We start from the raw sequence: 24,024 nt of genomic DNA, 5'->3' as shown, positions 1-24,024 counted from the left end.
TATTGACTCATAACCCGGAACCAGGACTGGAAAGACCAACTTCAGGTGACTGACGGTGGTTTTTATACTTACCTGTTAGTCTTCCTGGCGGGTTATGATCATTACCATTCTGCTACAGGTAGTTCTTTACAACTTTGTTGACTGGATGCCAACATTGGTTTTTACGCCATTTTCTGTTTTAATTGCCGTTTTGCTTTTATCTTCAATTACTTTTACAAATTTTACTCCATTTACTTGACTTTTATCTTTTTACTGGACATTTGGCTACTCATTATTACGATTTTGCGGAGTGTCTTTTAAAACTTTTATTCTTTTACATTTTGATAATAGCTGCTATGACACATAACCCGGAACCAGGACTGGAAAGACCAACTTCAGGTGATTGACGGTGGTTCTTGAACTTACCTGTTAGTCTTCCTGGCGGGTTATGATCATTACCATTTTGCTAGAGTAAATATTTTACAACTTTGAAGACTGGATGTCACCATTGGTTTTTACACCATTTTCTGTTTTAATTGCTGTTTTGTTTTTACCTTCATTTACTTTTACAAATTTTACTCCATTTATTTGATTTTATCTTGTTACTGGACATTTGGCTACTCATTGTTACAATTTTGCTATGTATCTTTTAAAACTTTATTCTTTTACATTTTGATACTGGTTGCTATGACACATAACCCGGAACCAGGACTGGAAAGGCCAACTTCAGGTGATTGACGGTCGTTCTTGAACTTACCTGTTAGTCTTCCTGGCAGGTTATGATCATTTAGCTAGAGTAAATACCTTACAACTTCTTATACTCTGCCTTCTATCTTAACATTGTAGACTAGGTGTCAACATTGGTTTTATACTTTTTTGTTTTACCTTCATTTCCATTTATGTCTATTACTACATTTATTTATTTATTTATTATTTTTTTTTACATTTTTACCGAATGTCTGGCGCAGATAGCCTCGCTACTTTGTGCCATAAAACACTAAATCAATAAATCAATCAACTCTTGAGTAGCTTTATATAAACATCCAAAACACAAATATTGCATACCACTGAATGTTCAGTAACATAAGTCCATGAATATAGTTTCACCATTTAACCAATCACTGTCACACTTGCAACAAAGCATTCACTTAATTACTAGTGTATTTTATACATGCCTTGAACCATTCAGTACTAATTCTGGTACACATGCTGATGAAATTTTACAATGTGGAGATAAATATTCTTTGAAAGAAAACAAACTATAAATTATTTTCTGTTCCTCAAAAGATGTACAATCTTCTACCCATAATATGTTCTTAAACGGTTTTAATGCTTCTAGTGATTGAATATGTTTACAACGATGCACATTCAATTTTGGAAGTTAAAATCGATAAAGCTTCAAGCATTACAGTACCAGTTTAGAGGCGGTAAATATATAACATAAATATATTTGCAAATGGCACTTTCTTTATTTCTTTCAATTAGTTCATTAGGGCTTTCAACTGGGAGGTTTTCAGTTAAACTATAACATTAAATTTTTCATACAAAGTGTAAGTTTTTAGGGCTAAAGACGTCAGCTCATCCTTCATTCTTCAATTCATGACACAGGAAACACACTAATGAAATGTTATTACCTAAACATTAATAAATAAAACCTTGTTCAGTAAAGTTCTATTTGTGTAAAGCTGTTGGCCACAATTTAACCTTCCTTCCCCTGAGTGTAATTTCTGTAGACTGTGAATTATGTGGTGAAAATAATATATGACAATGTAATACAGAAGTAACTATCTGTCTCCTCAAATTTCAACACCTACCTTAATGTATGCCCTTTGAATTTTTATAAAATAGTATTTTATATGGATATTTGACAATCATTCCAGTAAGTCATAATGTAGTATATAGATAGACAGTTTTTTTCCTTTAAACTATTTAGTCTTAACACAGAATGTAGGTCAGTGAAGCCACTAAAATCTGCTCTCCTTAGTTACTCACAAAACTCTAGGTCGGTCAACAAGGTGTCACTTGTTGTCAAAATAGTGTATTAAAATTGCTAATAGTCTTTTTATCACTGACAAGTAGAGTAATGCAACCTCCCTATTCTGAAGTGAAACTGACCATTGTGAATACTTTTATCCTGAGAAGAATGTCAGTCTTTTTATAATATAATGACGTATAATTCAAGATGAGAACTTAGAATTCACGTCTCTCTCCAGTGAAAAACAGACTTCATTTTCACTACTGTTTAACATTGATTGTTGTTTGAGTGGAATAAATACTGTTTTACTCTGTGCTATTTCCACTTAGTCTCTCTCTTTATGTCAAACTCTCCACAATTTCTTTTCTTAGCAAGCCCCATTTATTAAGAGATTCCTATGCAAATACTTGTGGCAACTGATAATACCAATGAACATATTGAAAGAAAAAAAAATTGGTGTCATGACCACAGGATCTGTTATTGCAGAGTGTCTACTTTCTCTGGTAAGTGTATTTGCCTCAGAACTCTGAAACCTTGTTTTATTGGAGTGAAGCTTCGTATCTGAAAAAAGTGACATTTTCCAAAGGTTGAAAGACTTATGACCATTAAGAAAAGTTAAGCACTAAATGTAAATAGCTGGTAGACAGAGCTGTTAAGTCTAGAAGAAATACTCTTATAGACATCAAACTGTGAAAGTGCATGGCAACCTTTTCACTGCAGCCACAAACCTGGAAAGAAGAATTGCTAAATTCTGATGTAACAGAATATTAATAAGATTCTATACCCCCCCTAAAGGTTTAATTCTAACACAGAGAGGGCAGGATTGTTATGGTTGGTTACAGTATAGTGAGTTTGTTATGTAGGCATTTACTGACCAGGGTAGTTCAACCTCAACTCTTGGTCAATACCACACATAACAGATAGAGAGAGAGACTAGAGGTGCAGTGATGGACAGAATCCACCAGCAGGAGCAATTTTGCTACTATATAAGACAGCAAGCATGACTGATGAAGGTGGGGCAGTAGTTAGCCTCTTCTTAATGGAAATTATAATCTTACGTGACTATATGAGAAGCCTAGGGCCCTGCAGAACCAATGAGTGAGCTACATCCAGTGATTCTATGTTCTGAAACATCAGGGGAAGGTTATAATACTTCTAGTGTTTGAATTCCAGCATCAACCCCCTCCATCTTCACCCTGAAGTTTAAGACATTTCAGTTTGGTGTTGGCAGAGAGGCTCATGTGAAAATAAGAAGTAGCTGTGATAGAGATAAAATAGCACTCCGACATTTAAGGGTACAGCAAAAAAGGATTGGAGATTGCTACCATTAATGGTTGGACTTGAGAACAAGTTATTCAGTGACTGACCCTGTGTTTGAATACTCTGTCCATTCACACTATCACAGACTAGAAGACATTTGTGTTAACATTTCATTTCAATAAAGAACCGAGCAGTTCGAGGCTTAAAAAAAAATCCTCTGAAAAGCTGTACACCTATGTCAATAACCTGCACAAGTAATACGAGAATAATGCCTTGCAACAGTTTCAGCAGATTAAAAACAGTCCCTAAATGACATGGGGATTGAGGGGTTACCTACTAAGACAATGATATGCCACTTAGGTATGAGAAATATTCTCACCATAATAATGGCCAGATGGTTAAGGCACTCGACTCATAATCTGAGGGTCGCGGTTTCGAATCCTTGTCATATCAAGCATGCTCACCCTTTCAGTTGTGGGGGTATTATAATGTGATGATCAATCCTACTATTCACTGGTAAAAGAATAGTCCAAGTGTTGGTGGTGGGTAGTGATAACTAGCTGCCTTCATTCTAGTCTTACACTGCTAAATTAGGAACGGCTAGTGCAGATAGTTTCTGTTAAATGAATTTCCAAGTCGAGAGTTTGAACAAGTTGCAAAAAAGGAAAAGGCCCACAGCTGCAGGAGATGTACATTGAACAAACCATTCTACTCAAGTGAATAACTTACAATTATCTTCATCTGTGAAAAGGTAAACCGATAGCTAATACATATCTGTGCTGAACCACAAACACTAAACTCCAGTGAATAGGCTTTCTTTTACGATGTTTGTGCCGTTGCTAATGTTAATTGTGCCTCCACTTGGATGCACTCCAAAAAGGGGGAGAGACCAAAGCAAATACTGAGTTTGAGTAGGAAGACCATTCAAAAATTAACTACTCAAATCCAGCAGTACAGTAAAATAGATAAAATAGTTAGTTTTTTTCTAATTGCATAATAAATACAGGAGAGCTGGAGTGAGCTCTAACTACTATAACTACCTTTCAGAAAATTAATGAGGTCTGAGCCAGTTATGCCATAAATTTAGAAAAGTGCAACAGGTAGATTGTATTGAACGGTGTGGTGGTCAGCCCAGCTATTTCAAGGTTGAGTGGCACTTTGTGAGCGTATAACTGTACAAAGGTGGGATATGAAGTTCCTGGTTGAAATAGGAGCTCACAAGACACTTGTTGGGCGCTCTGAATGAAGCCACCAAATCAGCCACTTAACACCAACTGCATTCTGGCAAATGGCGTTAGACTAGACTTGACTAGAGTACATCTCCCATAAATGGGTAATGTCAACGGAATTGCCATCTTTAGATGTATGTACTAAGGAAAGTATTGGCCAGTTTTTGCCTATGCCTATGTCTCAGGAAAACCATCCAATACCAGCCAGAATGGACCCAGGAACAGTGGGCTACGTGTCTATACCTAAGAAGAGAATTAGGGTACTTTCTTGTACACAAGTATTTGGGCCCAGCACAGCTAGGTGGGTTAAAACGTTCGACTCGTAATCTGAGGGTCGGGGGTTCGAATCCCATGTTGCACCAAACATGCTCGCCCTTTTAGCTGTGGGGGCGTGATAATGTTACAGTCAATCTCACTATTCGTTGGTAGAGAATAGCCCAAGAGTTGGTGGTGGGTGGTAATGACTAGCTGCCTTCCCTCTAGTTGTTGTTGTATTTGAATTAAGCACAAAGCTACTCAATGGGCTATCTGTGCTCTGCCCACTACGGGTATCGAAACCCAGTTTTTAGCGTTGTAAGTTCGCAGACATACCGCTGAGCCACTTGGGGGGGAACCTTCCCTCTAGTCTTACACTGCTAAATTAGGGACGGCTAGCACAAATAGTCCTTAAGCAGTTTTGCGCGAAATTCAAAAAAACAAACACAAGTATTTGTGTCTCCAGAAAAGCAGACGTCGTTAATTCAAACAGTAATATATTTTAAACTTATAGGCAATCAGTCTTCTATTAGAATGCTTATTAGAACACCAGGCAGTCGGTAACCAAAACTAACACTATCGCCACTGTTTCTTGTCCGCCAATGTATCTGAGTTGCTGGTTGAGAGCTAAGCAAGAAATCTCAATTTAACACAGTAGCAGAAGCGTAATTAAACAACTGTCATGTGAGCTTCCCAGGAGAACTACTGATGCAGGTAGCACCAGAATACAATGGAAGTTAAACGATATTGTCGTACATATTTAAGAGAATGCATGACCATTTCGAGTAGTTATTGTTATGAGAGAAGGTACATATTCCAATGTTCTTTGTTGATTTCGGACAGGTGAATACAGTTAATACAGGTTAATATAGTATTAACGCCTTCTCACTTCTACAGATAGATGAGTGTCTGAATGCATTGGAAATTGCTCGATAGTGAAACACTTTAGACGTGGCTTCCAGATATTAGCAAGCTAAACAGGATGATAAGAGCAAATTCAAATGCATTTTCAGACACAGTGAAAGCTCCAGTAGAAAGTACATAATCTCACAAATAACAGTATTTTAAGGTAGAGGAAAATCCGTGTATACTTCTACATATTAATTCATCTACATTATAAATCACAAAGCTGTTCTAAACTAAATTATCTCCTCTTCAGCCAATGTATTATTGATTCTTTGAACAAATGTTTCTTTCAGTGAATAAGCTTCGGCCCTTTGGTAATCATATGAACGTCATAATGCTTGTTTGTTTGTTTTGAATTTCGCGCAAAGCTACTCGAGAGCTATCTGCGCTAGCCGTCCCTAACTCTTCGGCTACTCTTTTACCAACGAACAGTAGGATTGACCGTCACACTATATAGCCCCCCTCAGCTGAAAAGGCGAGTATTTCGTGCGACCGGAATTCGAACTCGCGACCCTCGCATTACGAGTCGAACGCCTTAACGCGCTTGGCCATGCCGGGCCACATCATAATGCAATAATTATCATGGTCAGTTTTGGACAGTGGCCTGACAGTACCCACTGATATTCTCTGAAATAGTGAACTTTCAACTTGTTGTTGTAACTTCCTTTAGCTTCAGTAGTACTTTCTTTGGGTTGTACAGAAATTGCAATGGTCATGTTCACATCTTCCCTTGAAACTGAATCTGGAATCCAGATAATAAAACGATGTCTTGACATCACTATCCATTGAAGCATTAAATTCGTGGCCTTACAGATAATAACAAGTGATTATTGGAAACTACAACTAAAAGTAGTTTTCCATAAATAAACAGTTTCTATGGATATGAGATATGACTTACATGAGTAGTAACATACTCCATTTCATCTTTTACTTTTAACAACACTGACCCAATCCTGATGCAATTGGCATTTGTATTTTTGATGAATGGAACATCTGTATTTGGATAATATAAGATTTGAGATTTAATAAGGACGCAACTGAGTGACTGGAATAACTTAACGTGGTCTTCAGTTCATCTAAAATACGGTTAAACTTTTCTTGATGACGAGAAACCCACTTGAAATAAAAACGCATCTCAGAAGGGTTGGTATGGATATCAACACTTTTATTGATAAGGAAAGAACCATATTTCGACCTTCCTAGGACATCTTCAGGTTAAGAGAGAGTTTGTTTGTTTTTGAATTTCGCGCAAAGCTACTCGAGGGCTATCTGCGCTAGCCGTCCTTAATTTAGTAGTGTAAGACTAGAGGGAAAGCAGCTAGTCATCACCATCCACTGCCAACTCCTGGGCTACTCATTAATCAACGAATAGTGGGACTGACCGTCACATTATAACGCCCCTACGGCTGAAAGGACGAGCATGTTTGGTGCGACGGAGATTTGAACCCGCAACCCTCAAATTACGAGTCGAGCGCCTTTATCACCTGGCCATGCCGGGCCAAATTTGTGGTTTAAGATAGATGTATAGAAATGATTTCTCAGAAAATTACCCTTTACTCATTAATTAAATGTTCATAAGAACGTTTGATTATACTAAAAGGTAAGTATCATATGAGACGTGTGAGTAGTACTGAATTGTAAACTTTTACATTTTATACTTGACAGTACAAAATTGATATGTTCGATAAAAAATAAAGAAACAGAAATAGATGTTTAGCTTAAAAATAGCCAACAAAAATACGTATGTAGTGAAATAATATAATAAGATCCTTCTCTGTGGGATCATAGAGGACTCCAGTGTTCGGGTCTTTTAATATGAGAGGTTCCCAACTAGAACAGTTTTGCTTCATGTGTTTCAGAATGTTAAATCTTCGATTAACAGCACGACGTCTCTATTAGATAGTTGAAAAATTTTAAAACATGTTAATATAAAACAGCAACAACAACAAAAGATAAATTTTAGTAGAATCCCTCGTGCATTAAACTCTGCAAGGTAAGCTGTTACTTGTTGTTAAATTAAAATAGTAGATAAATAGTTTATGTTATTAAAAGCGTTGTATAACCATAAAATGAACTAGGAAAAAGAAAACTGATCCAGGAACGATAACAATGGAGGGGAGAAACTCTCATTAATTGCAGCATTCGAAAGTTTTTAAGCAGGATTAGAGTGAATTAATCTTAAGATCTTTATCTTTCTTTTTAATTAGGTGTAGAATTTGTTGCTGGCAGCACTAAGCGTCGGACGCGAGTACAGCAGATTCGATTTTATTACTCATCAGGAACTCCACCAGCCTACCCTCAAATTGAAATCATTCAAGACAGGATTAGAGTAAATTAATCTATGAGACATTGAGCGCAGTCAAATACATCAATCAAAAGGGTTTGACCTTCTGAGTCCAAAGCTGTAATTAGATCACAAATTTGTCATGAGGCGGAAGAGTTATGAGCTAAAAGTTTGTACTTGGGGGGAAAAAATAAAAAATATCGGAGTCATTCTATATACAGCTATGCCAGAACTAATAGGAGACTGTTTTTATAATAAAAGTTGGTCCTAGATGGAAGGAAAGCTTGCTTTCGAACGTTTTGTATGAGTGGTTAAAGAACACAGTAGCTTGAGTTTAGTTGACACATTGAAGTGGATAAACAATTTGATTTGATAATTAAAAATATTTACCAGTTCTGTTGTTATGAGTATAATTACCACTAATGAAGGCATTAGAATTGATTGGCCATAGCTAATTGATGTTGTAAAACATTTGCAAATTTTTAAATTCAAGCTATGAGGATGTTCACAAAGAGCTTTCTATTTTCGCATGTTTTATCATTCCAAAATAAAGCTATAGTGTTAAAACAGTATGTATTTATTTATTCCTGCCTTATTAATTACGTATATATGTGACTAAAAATGTACTCTCGGAGATTATGAAATCATACTTTAAGACTAACAGTATTTCCTCAGCATTAAAATTTGTCTAGTTAAAAGGGTCAGTGCTACTTTAATGTTCGTAACTTTTATCTTGAAAATATGTTTACTGCTTTACATTTTGTAGGATATGTCTGGCGTGATGTTAATGTTATTAAATTTAGTTTCAGAGTGAAGACGACTGGATTTGACTAAAAGCAACAACTAGAAAAAAAATTTGAGGACACGAAAAGTTTAATTTTTCATGCTAAAAGACATTATATAAATAACCACTTTGTTTTTGCAAGGCGAAATGACGTGTGGAAGGTTTAGGTATCAATCCGTGTTGTTTGGGATTTTCGTTGCTTTTATCGACAGTAAGTGTAAATCTGGTGTAGACGTACGTGTCTTGTTTTTTACTCTAATGTGTGTACTATACTATGTTTGTAATCCATGAATTGAAAGTTTTAAATTACTTAGCACATGTTTCTTATATCGATTTTTAAATAAGACGTGTATGAAATATTTTCTTTAAATGCATTAATTTTAAGTACTAGATTGTGTCTTTTGACGAAGTACTAAACTACTAGTTTTAAACTGTTTGTTATTAGTTTAAGGTAATGTATATTTAAATGATTTTATAGTAACTTCTTAATCGCTTTTAGAATAATTGGACCGGGCGTAGCGTAGTGTTTAGCATGCTTCACTGTTTATCTGGAGGTTCATGGTTCGTGTCCTCTTTTGTTTTTTTGCAAACAAACTGTACAATTTTGGTACAGTTCGTACTTGGCACTGAGTGCTGTTTTCAGCTGATATTAAAATAGTTATTTTGATAAAAACACTATTAATAATTAACTTAAACTGTTTCCTGAATAATGATGACAAATTGTCAAAGTACTTGATTAAGCTTACAAAAAAATGTTAGTGTTTAAATTACTAAGTCCAGTTACACATGCTTCTTTGCACTAACTAAAGTAGTAACCTTGACAACTGTCTAGAGATGGAACTGTTGGGTAACACCACAAACATTTTTGAAATGGTTAATTAACACTCCTACGAAAAGTAGGACCTAATAGGCCCCAGAGCAACTTGAAAGGTTATTAATATTAGGCTAATAATTTTGTATTTAAATGAAATTGCCATTTAAATCCATTAATGAATGGATTAACGAGATTCCCACTGTCCCTATCTACTATCTAGCGAAACCACAGCCAGGGGAAGGGGTTTGGAGAAATCAGGACTAGAAACGTCTTTTCGTAGGAGTGTTGACACTAATTTGGCACATTGTAAACTTAAACTGATCTTGTCGTGTTGTGACGTTATACTCACGATAGTCGCACATATAGATTATTCCCCTTTTGTGTGACTAAACTTTTCAAGGAAACGTGTTGCTTGAGAAATATCTAGTCGTGTACTAGTGATTTCTTTATCGTCAGCTGCTGTGTAGAAGTTCAGGAATATTTGTTATTGTATTGCAGCAATTTCTGCCAGTAAAGTGACTAAGTGGGTCGGGAGCTAACTTATTTAGTAATTAATACTTGTATGTTGTGACATTGCAGTATACATGGTACATTGTCTTGTATCGTCATTGTATCGGTTTGGCAAAGTACCTCCATTAATTTGTAAAACTTTTTCGCAATTTCTTGTATTTTGACGTTTTTGTGGATGCTGCCATTCTTACACAATTGTAAACTTATTCCACCCATACGTTAAGTGCTGAAGACAGTTTCTCAAAACCCAGCGTAATAAAAACACAAAATAAATGAGGGAACAAACTAAAAGTAACTGCAGTTTATTATTTCTGTGGTATGTTATTTTAACATATCAAATTATAATTACTGATCTAGTAACAAGGAATATTATTTGAATGATAGCATTTGTGTTATCAGTGTAATTCTTATGTCTTGTGATGCATATCATATGGGAAACAATTCCTTAATGTACAATGTTATTGTGGTGGCAAGTGCGCTCTGGGAGAATTGGCACTATTGTAGTAATTGTGGAGTGGTAGATTCATCTCTTTAATTCGGGTTTTCCTTGTGAACTTCAGATTATTTGCAGACTAAAACCTCTGCATTCAGAGTTGTGATGCATTTATTATTTACATTGAATTTGTATGTTTATTTTAATAGTTTTTCACCTTTTTACACGATGTGCTGTCACTAGTTCAATCAGGATAAAGTCAATAATTCACTTTAATTTCGTAGACTATTTTCTGTTGCATATCTAATCATTTTAGTTGCTATAACTGCCTGAAGGTTATTAATCTACCTTAGAATACACGAGAGTAAGGTAGTACGAGTGAAAATTTAGTACTGTTTTTAACACTAGAACAAACAGGAAATGCATTTTCCGTTTGAATGACTTGTGAAGAGAATTCAATGAGTTAAAGGTGAACTGTGCGATTCGAGAATTGAATGACTTATTTTTAATTTTTCTCGTGTTATGCCCTTTGGCGGATGCTGTCAGAAGAAATTCGATTTGAAACCTCTAGGTTCTGATCAACCTCTCCACGCAAACTTTGAACTCTACAAACAAAGTGGGTAATTTGAGGTTGGCGCAGTGACTTACGTGTTGGTAATAATGAGGTTAGGTGTAAAGGTCTTTATCAGACACTGTCTGATGCTTATCAGATGAAATCCCTAATTTCTGGTTGTTATCGCTTGTGAACATCCAGAAGGGACTGGAGGTGCTAATGAAGAGAATGAAGTCTGACAAATGGACCTATCTCATTGAAGACAGAATAATTATTGGTAGATAGTGAAGGAAATGTGTAGAGCAGATGAGATCCTTTCTACAAGGAGAAGCATGCTGAATGGAACTACTGTGGGTCGTGAAGAATTGAGATACCACGTGGAACTGGAAGAAGAGTTTGTTTTTACTTATTTTTCATCTAAGAACAGGGACCGAGCATTTGCTCAAACATAATTTTCCTTGGTTAGCAGCAACATCAACTTGATGTCATGCTTGCCTCAGACACACATTGCGTATGGTGCTACTGAAGAGGTCTTGTTTCTTGCACAGTCGCACGTCTCCATCATTGAAATGAAATATCTTCTGTATTGTTCAAGGAAAGCTTGTGTTGTCAGATGTTTCTAACGATCCATACAAAGTAGCTTTGTTTATTAACGTTTATGATTAACAATGCCGTAAACCAAGTTTGGTCACTGCTAGGGAACTAGAACTAATTTGGAATTTTTAACACTTAACCTTTAAGGTTAAATGTTATTTGACGTATTTTCATATATATTATTTTCATTCAATGTGTGTTTCAGTACAGATATTTTTCTAAACAATGGGTCGAAATATGTTGAACTGTATACGCCTAGTTTTAACCGTTTAGATTTTTAACTTACGTTTTATGCTACAAGTTTTAAATTTCAAAATTCCACACAACTGCACAATTAGCCTAAAGTGAAGCAATACACATTTCGCTGATAACGAAAAATAGTTTATTCTGTTAAAGCTTTATGCAACTATGATAATAATAAAAATTCGGTCCAAGCATTTAAGTACAAACATGTAACCAGTTTCTAGACCTAATGTTTTTTAAAAATACGTTTTATAATAATAAATTACTGATATAGAAGAGGTGAGACCAAAAATAGGTTGTTCATCGAGTAGTGAGAAAAAAAAAGCATAATGAACTACAGTGACCATAAGAACACAAAATTATGGACAATCTTACTACAAATATATGAACTAGAATATACATCAGACAACTCCATCAGGTACAGTTTTGTTCAAGCATTGTGAAAGGACAGAAAACAAAATTACACCGTAAATGATCCTGTTAACTGTTTCATCAGTTGTGAAGAGACAAGATAATCTTACAAATACTTAGTCACATCTCCGGTGTAACTATACCAGCACCCTGTGAAAACCGTTGTAAAGTCACAATCTCGGTAGACATCGAAGAAACCCCTTGACAAGTCTTATTGAAACTTCCGAGTGGCGTCGACTGCAGTACTTAGGAAATTTCGATTTGTCCCGTTTCAACTGGATGAACTTAGCACTTCAACACCATTATTAGATCCAGATCTAGATTTGGATTAAGGTTTTGGTTCTATCCAAATATAAAGAAGGCTAGCAGAGAGAGTCAAGACAATACTTGTCAATCTAGGATGGCCAGAGAGCTTTGACTTATTCAAGTAGAGCTGAGTAGTGGCTCAGCGGTATGTCTGCGGACTTACAACGCTAAAAACCGGGTTTCGATACCCGTGGTGGGAAGAGAACAGATAGCCTATTGTCTCAAACCAAGTGGTGCTTGGCAAAGGTGAAAAGAGAGAATCGAGATAAACAACCTAGCGCCTTCTTCTGCACGAGGATGTACAGTTGTCTTGTTACCAACCAAATAATGCATAATACAATTGAACTAAACATTAGTCATTTTAAATTTATGATGTTACTATAATGTTGCTGTTTAGTTACTCATTGTATAAAGTAAGGACTATTTACTATGGTGCAACAAAAATATTCATTGTTAATGTGCTTATTTAAATAATGTTACTTAACTTTCACGTTCCTTTTAGAACTCTGAACGAGATTATTAAGTTTACTAGCTAAAAATAAAAATACAAAAAAGTTTAGTGTAATATTTATATTACATAACAGTTTATAACTGTCGATTGGAGTGTTTTTATGGCACCTGAAATTCGAGTTGAATCCAGACACTTCAAAATTAAAATATTTTTTATACATTCATGCATTTCACATCTGAGTTTATCTCCTCCCCTCAACATACACAGATTGAAATATTTTTCTTTTCGTAGTGTGGTTATTGAAGCACGTGAATACAACATAACCACATGATAAAGTTCGTTTTTAAATGCACACATTTTTAAAAGGCTTATTGTGTACATAATATACAGCAAAGATCACATTTTTTTCTTATCTGTACTGATAGGAGAGCAGCTATGACAAATTTATAAAATAGACGTTTTCAATAATTTTCATGTTAAATTTATTGTATATGGTACCCAGTTGTTCTTGAAGGAACCTCAGTGGGAAGTTTTCTCTTTTTAGTGTAGGTGTATTCTATTTAATAATAATGTAAATAGTCTCAAATAATTAGTTGAATATGCTTTATTTAAAACGGTCTAGAAAAAAAAAATGAATTTTAAGATCTTGATGGTGACGTCACATGACTTACAGATTTTGGTAGGGCTCCGGTTCTATAAAGTTCAGCGCATACTCCAGTGAAAGTTTTTGTATTGTACATTGTCGTATTCACAGATCTACATTGCAGAAACTGAATGTACTTCGTTTTAATATCATTTGTGTAGTATGTAAATTTGATTGTGGTACTTGGAGAGTGCTACTTTTGTAATGTTATACATGTTAAGTACATATCGTTTTGTTTTTTTTAAATTATAATTATACTATATAATTATCTTGTAAAATATGTTGCCCAGCTTTCAGTAAGTATTACAGGCGGCATACAAATCCAATTAACCCTACACTGCAATCATATACAGGATTTATTCAGTTTTGTAGACTCTGAAAAACGCATCTTGAATACGATAAAATAATGATGGAATACTGTTACCAGTAAGAAAGGCCATATACTTTGAGATAAATAACTTCTATTTAGCATGCGCTGCAGCGAAAACATTGACCATTTAGTGCGTTCATTACAAACAAAATTAAACATCGAATTGTAATTGTTGTTGATTAAGGGATTATGTATAATATATTAGGGTGCTAAGCAACTAAGAAGCTGGAACACTTTTATCGCAGCTCGAATTGTTATTATTTTAAGTACATTTATCTACACCATTTCAAGGTGAGCTCTAACGTTTCCGAGTAGGCTTATTGGAATATAGTGCGTTACTGTATGTTTATGCAGTGAAATAGATGTAGACAATAGCTACACAAAGTAGCACACTGTTCCATTAATAATGTTCATCCACTAAGGGAAAAGTATTAGAAAAAAAAAAATGAAAGGGTACTAGGTAAGGCGATAAAACAGTCCATTAAAAATAAGTTAAAGAAGCTCTACGGTCTGAAATAATTATAATTAAGAAATGAAAATGAAATAAAACGTAATGCAATATGAAAGAAAGAAATGAAACTTGCAAACATCGTGAGAATGGATATAAAAACGAAGCGATTGTGAGAGAGCAAAAGGTATATTGAGACTGACAGAAAGTTCTGCATTAGATAAAACTAAAAGTACCAAATAAGAGTTAATTCTTAAGTTTTGATAGTTCAACTACTATTTAAATTTTTAAAAATATATGAAGTATATTTTAGTTATTAATAAATGTCTTATCTCATTTATGCTGTGAATATATTTATGTGGTCGTGTAATAACAATAATTTACAGTGAATAAAACAAAGAAATCAATAACACAAAATAAAGATCGTATTAGCAATCAGTCTAAAATATAAGTCACCTAAAATTATTTTTGTAAACGGGCAAGAACATCAAAAAAAAAAAAAAAAAAATCGCAACGTAGCTGGAACTTGGATTTCACCAAGATGTTGTTTCGTTATATTTTCAACATTCCGTCGTCGTCGTATTCTGTGTCGTATCTGATGTGTTGCGAGATAAATTATTAGTAAAAAATAAAGAAAATGACGCGTTTAAATGACAACTTTCCCAGTTTATTTAATACGACATTTCGAACAGATTGTCTTCGTGATGCACTAAAGATCGTGTTGAGAGAACTATTACTGAAACATACACCAATGTAACACCAGTTTTGAACTCAATTCTCTTAACTTAGTTAATCTCAACAAATGCGTCAATTCACTTTGATTAAAAACAAATCAAACCAAATAAACATACCTGACATTTTAGAGTAAATTCAGTTTTATTTTGTCAAACTAATGACTTGTGTCGCTAATTAGTTGAACTTGTCCTAATCGAAATGCAATATCGAATTTGTTTTTAATAAACAGGAACATATTCTCAAACATCTTTACCAACTTGTGAAGTGTCAAGTTGCTATCCAGATGTAGGGAACTTGCTGATTGGTCGAGAAAAACAACTTTACGCTTCTTCAACATGTGGACAACAGAAAGAGGAACATTTCTGCGTTGTTAGTCATTTAAAAGAAAAGAAGAAATGTTTTGTTTGTGACGCCAGAAATCTTGGAAAGTCTCATGAAATTGAAAATGTTGTTTCTAGGTAAAAAAAAAAACTTGGTGGTATACAAATAATGAAATGTGTATGTGTGCAACTTTTCCTTGATTAATTATTATAATTCAATTATAAAATGTTTTGTTTATTTCTTTACTGTTATTATACAAAAATTAATTTTATTTGCAAAAACTGACAATCATAAAGCATGTAAATTAATAGGTATATTTACTAGGATTGGAGGTAATAACTCAAAATGGTGGCAAGCAGAAAATGGCAAGGAAAATGTTACAATACAGCTGGATTTGGAGATGGAGTTTCACTTCACTCATCTCATCATTGTCTTTAAAACATTTCGACCTGCTGCTATGCTTCTTGAAAAGTCTCATGACTTTGGAACAACATGGAAAGTATGTATAAGTGAGCATGTTTTTTGAGTGTTTAAGCTTTCTACTTATATATATATATCAAGATACTAGTTATTGAGTTACTTGATATTGAATAATTTAATAACTTGTATCTTTTAATTATTGTCATCTTTTTTAATCTTGTTTAATTGTATTTATTTGTAAAAGCCAAATTTGACTCATCTTTATATCCCAGTTATAATTCTTTGAGAAATTCAAGTTGCCAAAATTTGTGTATAAAATCAGATTTTTCAGTAAGTACATTCACATAAATTTTGTTTAAAGCTGTCTGTTTCTTTACTTTTTTTACATCACTCAAAGTGTTTGAGGAATAATCTCTTAAGATCCTTGAACTAATTCATACTTGTAGTAATTACAACTGTTTCAGAAAGTCTCTTGGTTGATATTTAGTGTATTATAGTAATCTCTTGTGTAATAATATTCTGACTATTGTCACGAATGATTGTAGAAAGATCCATCATGTTTTCATTCAAAACCTGTGTTGTACGTAACTATGACTAAACAAGGAAAATGTCATGGTACTCACTTTTACTATTTCAATTGCTTTCAGTTAGTTTATCTTACAGTATAATTCCTATGATTTAAATGTAATAAAATATATTTATAGCAGCTTTTTTAAAAGGTTTTGGAACTATAACATATAACTGTTATTAGTTGCATGTGTAAATTGGTAACCAATTTAAATAACTTTTGTATGCTATTTATTGTTTGTTTTTGTTTTTATAATATACAGGTGTACAACTATTTTGCCTACAACTGTACAAAGTCATTTCCAGGAATATCAACTGAGTCTAGACAGAAGGTGACTGATGTAGTGTGCGACTCCCAGTACTCTGAGGTTGAGCCATCCACAATGGGAGAGGTAGGCATTCTGTTTATCGAACTTGTAGAACTGATGTGTGTTTACTTCTGGTGTTCTTTTGTTTTTGTTTTTTATATCATTTTGTCAGAGGGCACAGTTGTTTAAATTTTAAATGTAAAGAATGTTATATAACTGTTACATAAACTAGTATAAACTTCTAAACCAAGGTGGTGATTAAATGTATACTGTAAATTGTTTTCAGTTTTGCATGTTCTCTCAGAAGTTTAATTTGTAATTGTTATCAACTGGATGCTGTATTTAATACTGATGCACTCGTAAGGTTTTCGTAAATTATTCTTTTACATTTTGTATTTTGTTTTCAGAAGTGGATTTTTTAGATATGTTTTGTTTCTCTATTTTAAATTTCAGTATCTCAAAAGCATGTTCTTCCATTTTTAAACTATATATTTGTCCCCCAGTGTCTTGGTGGTAAGTCTTGAAGCTTATAATGCTAAAGACCAGGTTTTGATACCATAGTTGGGCCCAGTATGCATGGTTCATTTGTGTGGTTTTGTGCTTAAAAAGGAGCAAAGCAACCATATCTATTCCAAATCTGATACAAGTTTAAGCTGGTGTTATAAACTTGTTTTATTTTACAACTGGGTTAGCCACGGTTGAGTGGTTTGCATTCTAGGATTATGAATGTGAGGGTTCATGTTCATAGACATGCGCATGCACGCATGTGTACTTTGGGGCTGTAACTATGTTATCTGAGAGTTATGGTCAAATACCACTATTTAGACAGACAAAAGTATCTCAAGAGTTGCTTATGGGTGCTTTTGATTCGTTGTTTTTTTTAACTTGTCAACAAGTTCAAAATTGTGGACAGTTATGCCAAGATAACCTTCTGTATGACTATGCTAAAATCTTGTATCAACAAACAAGGTATTGCACATAATACCTAAATGTTGCCAACTGTAGCAAGATCCTAAAAAAATATTTTTTTGTTTTGTTGTTCACAGTACTGGGCTTTTTTCCCTTTTCTTTAATTTGCTTTGCCTTTGTACTTGGTCATTTACCAATTTCATTAACAAGTGAAATTTTGTTTTTATAATTTAGTTAGCTCTTATCTTGTGGTTTAAATACTCCTTGGGAAGTATTGCACATTATAATCAGTAGGCATTAGTATTTTTTTTAGTCTCATTTTGAGTAATAAGCTCCATTAAGTATCCCATATTTTATCTCTAATTTTTCTATGAATGATTCTAGTGACTTGACTATTGTACTTTACTTAGTTACCTAAATGTTGTGTTTGTTTCCATAGGTTATATTTAAAGTTATACCTCCTAATATTCAAGTGGATGACCCCTATAGTCTTGAAGTTCAAGATACTTTGAAAGTGACCAACCTGCGACTCAACCTCACCAAGCTCCATACACTTGGTGATAATCTTTTGGATTCAGCTAAACCAAATAAAATGAAATATTACTATGCTATTTATGAAATAGTGGCAAGAGGAAGGTGTTTTTGTAATGGACATGCAGGCAATTGTGTACCACAGCTCGGCCAGCATACAGGTCCTGATATTGTAAGTTTCTAATTTAGGATACTTTCAGTTTGTTCTCGTGCTCTTCATTTAAATTACATCAGAATCCATTCAGAGTAAAAGTTGCGTATGTATTTGTATTTTAGGTGATTTTAAAACATTGTGGAAAGATGCTGACAAAAGTGCTTTACTTGTGCAATAATTCAATAAAAATTGCAAGTTGTGTAAAATATTTTGTTCCTAACACAGTTGGCACAAAATGTTTTATTATTATTATTATAAGTGATAGGGAAACGAATTTCAGGTTTTTAGTCTGACATGGTAATGCTTACCACTAATTAATGGGCAGTTAAGTTAAATAAGTGAAAGGTATTAAGTGTGGTACCGTTGCTTATATAAAAAACGAAATATGTGAAGCTTAATGAAAGTGATTGGCTTCACAATGTTAGTATATTGGCTATTAATGTACGATATTAGTTTGTGTGATTATTCCAAGCTAATTACATTATTAATTCTATGTGTTATTTACAGAGAACTTGCTCAACTCAGTGTATAAACTTTTGTATTTGTGTAATTGAAACCAGAAGTGTAAATTTTTAACAAGTTGTATGTGAACGTAAGGAAAAAAAAATTACTAGGCAGTTAGTTCAAGAAGCAGAACTACAGTATGTGACATTATTCACAAAGTTAACATTAACTGGAAAAGAAATCCATGAAATTTTGAAAAGTTAACAAACCTAGTTTTGGTTTGGCTTGCGAGTTTCTAATTATTTTTAGAAATGTGATAAGTGGATGTGTATGAAGTACAATATTTTAAAATAATTAAGACACAAACTGTAGACTGTTCACAGAACTTCTAATTTAATTTCTATACTTACAGCTGTTCTAAACATTTAATGTTAATATTAAGACAGTAATGCTTTCACTCTTTCACATAGTTATAGGTCTCTATGTCAGTTATTTAAACAAAAAGAACCCTTGAAACAGGAACGTGAATTTTGAAAAACAATATTAAGAGCAAATCTCTGCACTGTAGTGGTATGCAAGTTTTGTACACCAAGTTTAGAATCTTTAGTGAGACCTCTGTAGATAAACAAGTTCAATGTAGTTAATAATAATAAATAAATAAAAAAAATAATTCCACCGTCTCCAATAATAAGTTGCAAGAAAATAGATAAAACAAACAAAAAATATTTTAAGGTTTATGATGGGTGAGAAACATTTTTTAAATAAGTTTTAATTTGAGATTGAAATTTGTTTGCTGCTATGTTTTCACTTTTATTCATGTTTAGCCTAACTATTTACATAAGCTGGGGAAGATGTTTACAAAAGCTAAAATAATCAGACTGTGTCATTTGCCAACTGAATTAGAGTGTAGTGTAGTGCTTTCTTCTTTGATATCTTATAAATACAATTTTACAATAAAATGAATGTTAAGAAATCAAAGTGAATAAGGTTTCTAGGAATTGTGTGAAAATTTACATCATACAGACATTTGGTCACAGCTTTGCAGGTTTTTGCACATTTAATCTTTCAGTTTTCTAAAATATAAGATCTTGATGTTCATTAAATAATTATTTTTATGTAACTTTCCAGTTGCATAGAAGAAGAAAACTGTAAATATATTGCATGTACAATCAAATTGGGCTGATTTATAAAGTGATTTTAACCTATTTTTGAATATTAAGTTTGACTTATCACTGTTTTTATTATTATTACTTTAAAACAATAAGCTAACAACTGAGCAGTGATATATGTATACAAAATAATTTTTTTAAACCTAGATTTTTGATTCATTAACAAATGAATAATTGTGTGCAAATAACATATTAATTTTACTATATATAGGTTTATGGAAAGTGTTTGTGCACTCACCATACAAAAGGATTGAACTGTGAAGAGTGTGAGGACATGTACAATGATGTACCTTGGAAACCTGCAATAGGAAACCATACTAATGCTTGTGGAAGTAAGGAGCACATTTTTGCAGAATGAATGATTCATTTAATTGTTTGATTTTTGTTATATAAATGATGAAAGTTTTGCCATCATGGCTACTCGTACATTTAAGTGAAAGTTTATTTAAGTAATTGTATTTTAATTTCAAGTACTTTTAGAAAGTTCATGTTGTTTTTACATGCAACTTCTTGTGAATACATTGTAATGGAATTTGAATTTACAAACACACATGTTTCAGTTTTCTTTGTAAATATGTAAAGATTTTTGTTACATAGGAAGACCATCAATAAGTATTTTTGTCAATTTGCCCTTTTTTATTTTTGTAGAATGTAATTGTAATGGACATGCTACGAGATGTCACTTTGACTGGGCAGTATGGAATTCCACTAACAAAGTGAGTGGAGGGATGTGTGATGGTTGCCAGCATAACACGATGGGTCGAAATTGTGAACAGTGCAAACCTTTTTTTTACCATGATCCTACACTCGATGTAACTCACGTAAACGTTTGTCAACGTAAGTACATGTTAATGTTTGCTGTATGGGAGAAAACGTTGTACTGAAAATTACATTTAACTTTTTATACTGTTAAATGCATTTTAAGATAGAAGTATTAATTCCAATAATTTGTAAGTAGATATGTTAACCAATTTTCCTAGGTACTAAATTTGCATAAAAACTGCAGTATGCATCTTAATGGAATTTATTATAATAAAAATATTCTAGGCTTTCAAGTTGCATTTTAAGAAATTATTTGGCAAAAGTGAAGTAACATTCAGGTGTTGTATTCATTGACATTTTAGAATGTATTCATAAACATCTAGTGAGAGGCAACTAACAATTTTTATGTAGTGTGATAGAATACTTTTCATAGTTTGGTTTCATATGTTAAACTTCAAGTGAAAAATTGTATGTGACATGTAGGTTACACATGCTACTGCTTCATAGTTATTTGATATTTTAGTTTAGTAGTGCACTGTTTTATTTGCATAATACAAATGTTTTGAAGGTAATGAAACTCTTAAGGATATGATTTATGACAGCATGTGACTGTGATCGTCATGGCTCGTTGGATAAGGGTAACTGTGAATCTGTGAGTGATCCTGCAGCTGGGATTGTTGCAGGATTTTGTCGCTGTAAAACCAATGTTGAAGGAAGACGTTGTGATCACTGCAAGACCAGATTTTGGAATTTTCAACCTGATAATCCTGATGGCTGTGAATGTGAGCTACATTAACTCATCTTGTTTCTGATTGACCTAGTGTTGAATTTTAGACTTTTTGAGAACAAATTGCTTAATTTGAAGATTTTCTTATGTAAATTTTGTGAAGTATTCAAGTATGTGTTAAAATAGATGCACAATTTTTTTGTAGATAATTTAATGTATTTTTTATTGTTATTATAAGAGATGTTTCTTGGAAGTTAAAAGTATAATTTGTTTTATTTCTTCTAATTAATGCCTTTGCATTCAGTTGTCAAAGCATAAATCTTTGTTAAACATGAAATTACAGGGTTAAGAAGCTTTATTTAAATAACTAGATAATGAGAATATTTAGAAAATCTATTTACTTTTGCACTGAATGCCATTAAACTGTAGTAAAGTGGCATTAGTTGCTAAAAAAGTGAGAAAAATATTTTGCACTGTGTATAATGAAACTTCTTTTGTCTTAATAGGAAAATTATTGTAGGAAGATTTCTTGCATAGCTTAAAATAACTAGTTCATTTTGAATGTTATGTAGATAATTATTAATTAAATAAGTATTAATTTTGTATTAATTAACATTTGTAACAGTAACAGATTTTAATGTATCATGTAAATTTTGTAAAATTATGCCATAAGATATTCTTGTATTATTATATTAAATGTATAATTGATTCTCTGTATTATGTTCAGAAGTATTTGTATGTTTGACTTGTAAGAACAATGAATTGAGGAGAACTATCTGTTATAGCATGCAGATGCAACATATCTGGGATTATTGGAAACTCTGACTGTAATGAGATGACAGGAAAGTGTTCTTGTAAGAAGAATGTTGTTGGAAGAGATTGCAGTCAGTGTTCGGTAAGATGTATTACATAATTTTCCTTAAAACATGTTTTAAACACATGCAGTTGAATTATTTCATTTAAATGCAAACATTTATCTGACAATCTAAATGTTATTATCCAAACGTGTTCCTTCAGTGCATAGTTTTTCAAAGGGTTTTGGGTACTTGAATAATTAAACTGTGTGTTAACTGGTTAAATGCATCTTGCATAAAAACGCAAAATATAAACTATATTTTAATTGTTTAAATTTGAATGTTTGCAAGATGGTAGTAAATCTATAAAAGTAGTTCTACAGGTCTTAGACTATTTGTGAATGTTTAAAGATCAAGAGATATTGTGCAATATCTATAAACATTATATTATAAATACAATAATCAGTGAAGTATTGAGTTGGTTTTTTTCAGTTGGTAAAGTTCCATTGATTCAGTGAAATATTTAACAAATTTTTCAGTGATTGAGAAGTCAGTGAAGCAGTTCAGATCAGTTTTGGTTATCATGTATATATTCAGTTTATATTTAATTGGCTCTTGGTTGTACAAGCAAGATTATTTGTACATTTATCTTGGTGCTATTAGCAAGAATCTGTTGAAAGTACTAACATTATTTGTGAACTTGTCTAAAGTACAAGAGATAGTAGCCTGTTGCAAACATTGAGAGAAATAAAGTAATGTGTTATGTGTATTGGACTTTGTATTATTTTCAACAAATAATTCAAAAGACTGTATCCAGTGATAAAATGTTAAAAAAGAAAAGAAAAAAGTATAACCTGAAGTTAGGTTCTTAAGAATATAACACTAATCTTTGCGAGGCACTGATGATTTTGAATAGGTTAAAACTACACCAAAGTAGTCTTAAGTCATATGTTAATTAAAAAATGTTTGAACAAGAAAATAGCAGGTGTGAGATCAAAGCAATTCTGGTTTTCAAATATATAATGTTAAATGGAAGATATTTTGTTTTAAAGAGCTGTATAAACTTGCTGATGAAGTGAACTGATTTGATGTTTTCATATGCAATGAGCATTATGTTATTATCAGAAATGCTTCATTTTCTTTATTTAAATTTTTAATAAAACTAATTGCCATATAAAAAGTAGAATTTTTACAGCTTTTCCTATTTTTCTTTCAAATTAAATCACTAGATTGGCAACTGTATTTCAAGCAGATAGTAAATTTAGCAATGACCAGCTCTCACTTGTTATTAATGGTGGATGCATGGTAGTACATAAAGTTAGTTTGATGCATCTTCTTAAGTTAATAATGCTTCAGATTTATATTTTTAGGTATAAAATGATGATTTTGTGAAGTTGAGAATCTTTCTGTAAAAGTGAGTTTCAAACTTGATTGATTTGGGACTAACTGAACTTCATCATATTAAATTATTAACATTTGGTTTTTCACTTTACTGATTATATAAGGAGTGAAATTTGACAAAACTCTGGAATTATGGCATTCAGTTTGGAAAGCTGAAGATCCATGACTAGAATAGAATCAAAATTTAGTTTTACCTAAATTTACCTAATTTTACAGCCTCAGATTATAAGAATGAGGAGACGAATTCATATTTCAATAATTTTATTGATTTTTAGATATTGAATCTTGTGATAAAATGACAATTCTAATGGTTATGATGGCAATGCTCTGTATA

At 32.9% G+C, this 24,024-nt stretch overlaps 1 pseudogene across 1 annotated transcript in view; it reads left to right on the top strand.

Moving 5' to 3' along the window:
• The first annotated feature begins 7,448 nt into the window (after window positions 1-7,448).
• LOC143257803 (laminin subunit beta-1-like) overlaps window positions 7,449-24,024 on the top strand; it is a 56,183-nt pseudogene continuing 39,607 nt past the window's right edge. The window contains exons 1-10 of the transcript XR_013031999.1: window positions 7,449-7,597; window positions 8,692-8,883; window positions 15,413-15,641; window positions 15,829-16,003; window positions 16,755-16,883; window positions 18,148-18,411; window positions 20,218-20,338; window positions 20,655-20,843; window positions 21,371-21,550; window positions 22,281-22,390. The product of XR_013031999.1 is annotated as a laminin subunit beta-1-like (transcript). The remainder of the gene's footprint in view (window positions 7,598-8,691; window positions 8,884-15,412; window positions 15,642-15,828; window positions 16,004-16,754; window positions 16,884-18,147; window positions 18,412-20,217; window positions 20,339-20,654; window positions 20,844-21,370; window positions 21,551-22,280; window positions 22,391-24,024) is intronic.

This window comes from Tachypleus tridentatus, chromosome 7 (genome assembly GCF_004210375.1).
Source record: "Tachypleus tridentatus isolate NWPU-2018 chromosome 7, ASM421037v1, whole genome shotgun sequence".
Taxonomy (NCBI): Eukaryota; Metazoa; Arthropoda; class Merostomata; order Xiphosura; family Limulidae; genus Tachypleus; species Tachypleus tridentatus.
The sequence above is the reverse complement of the archived record's forward strand: the minus strand, read 5'-3'. Positions and strand labels throughout refer to the sequence as shown.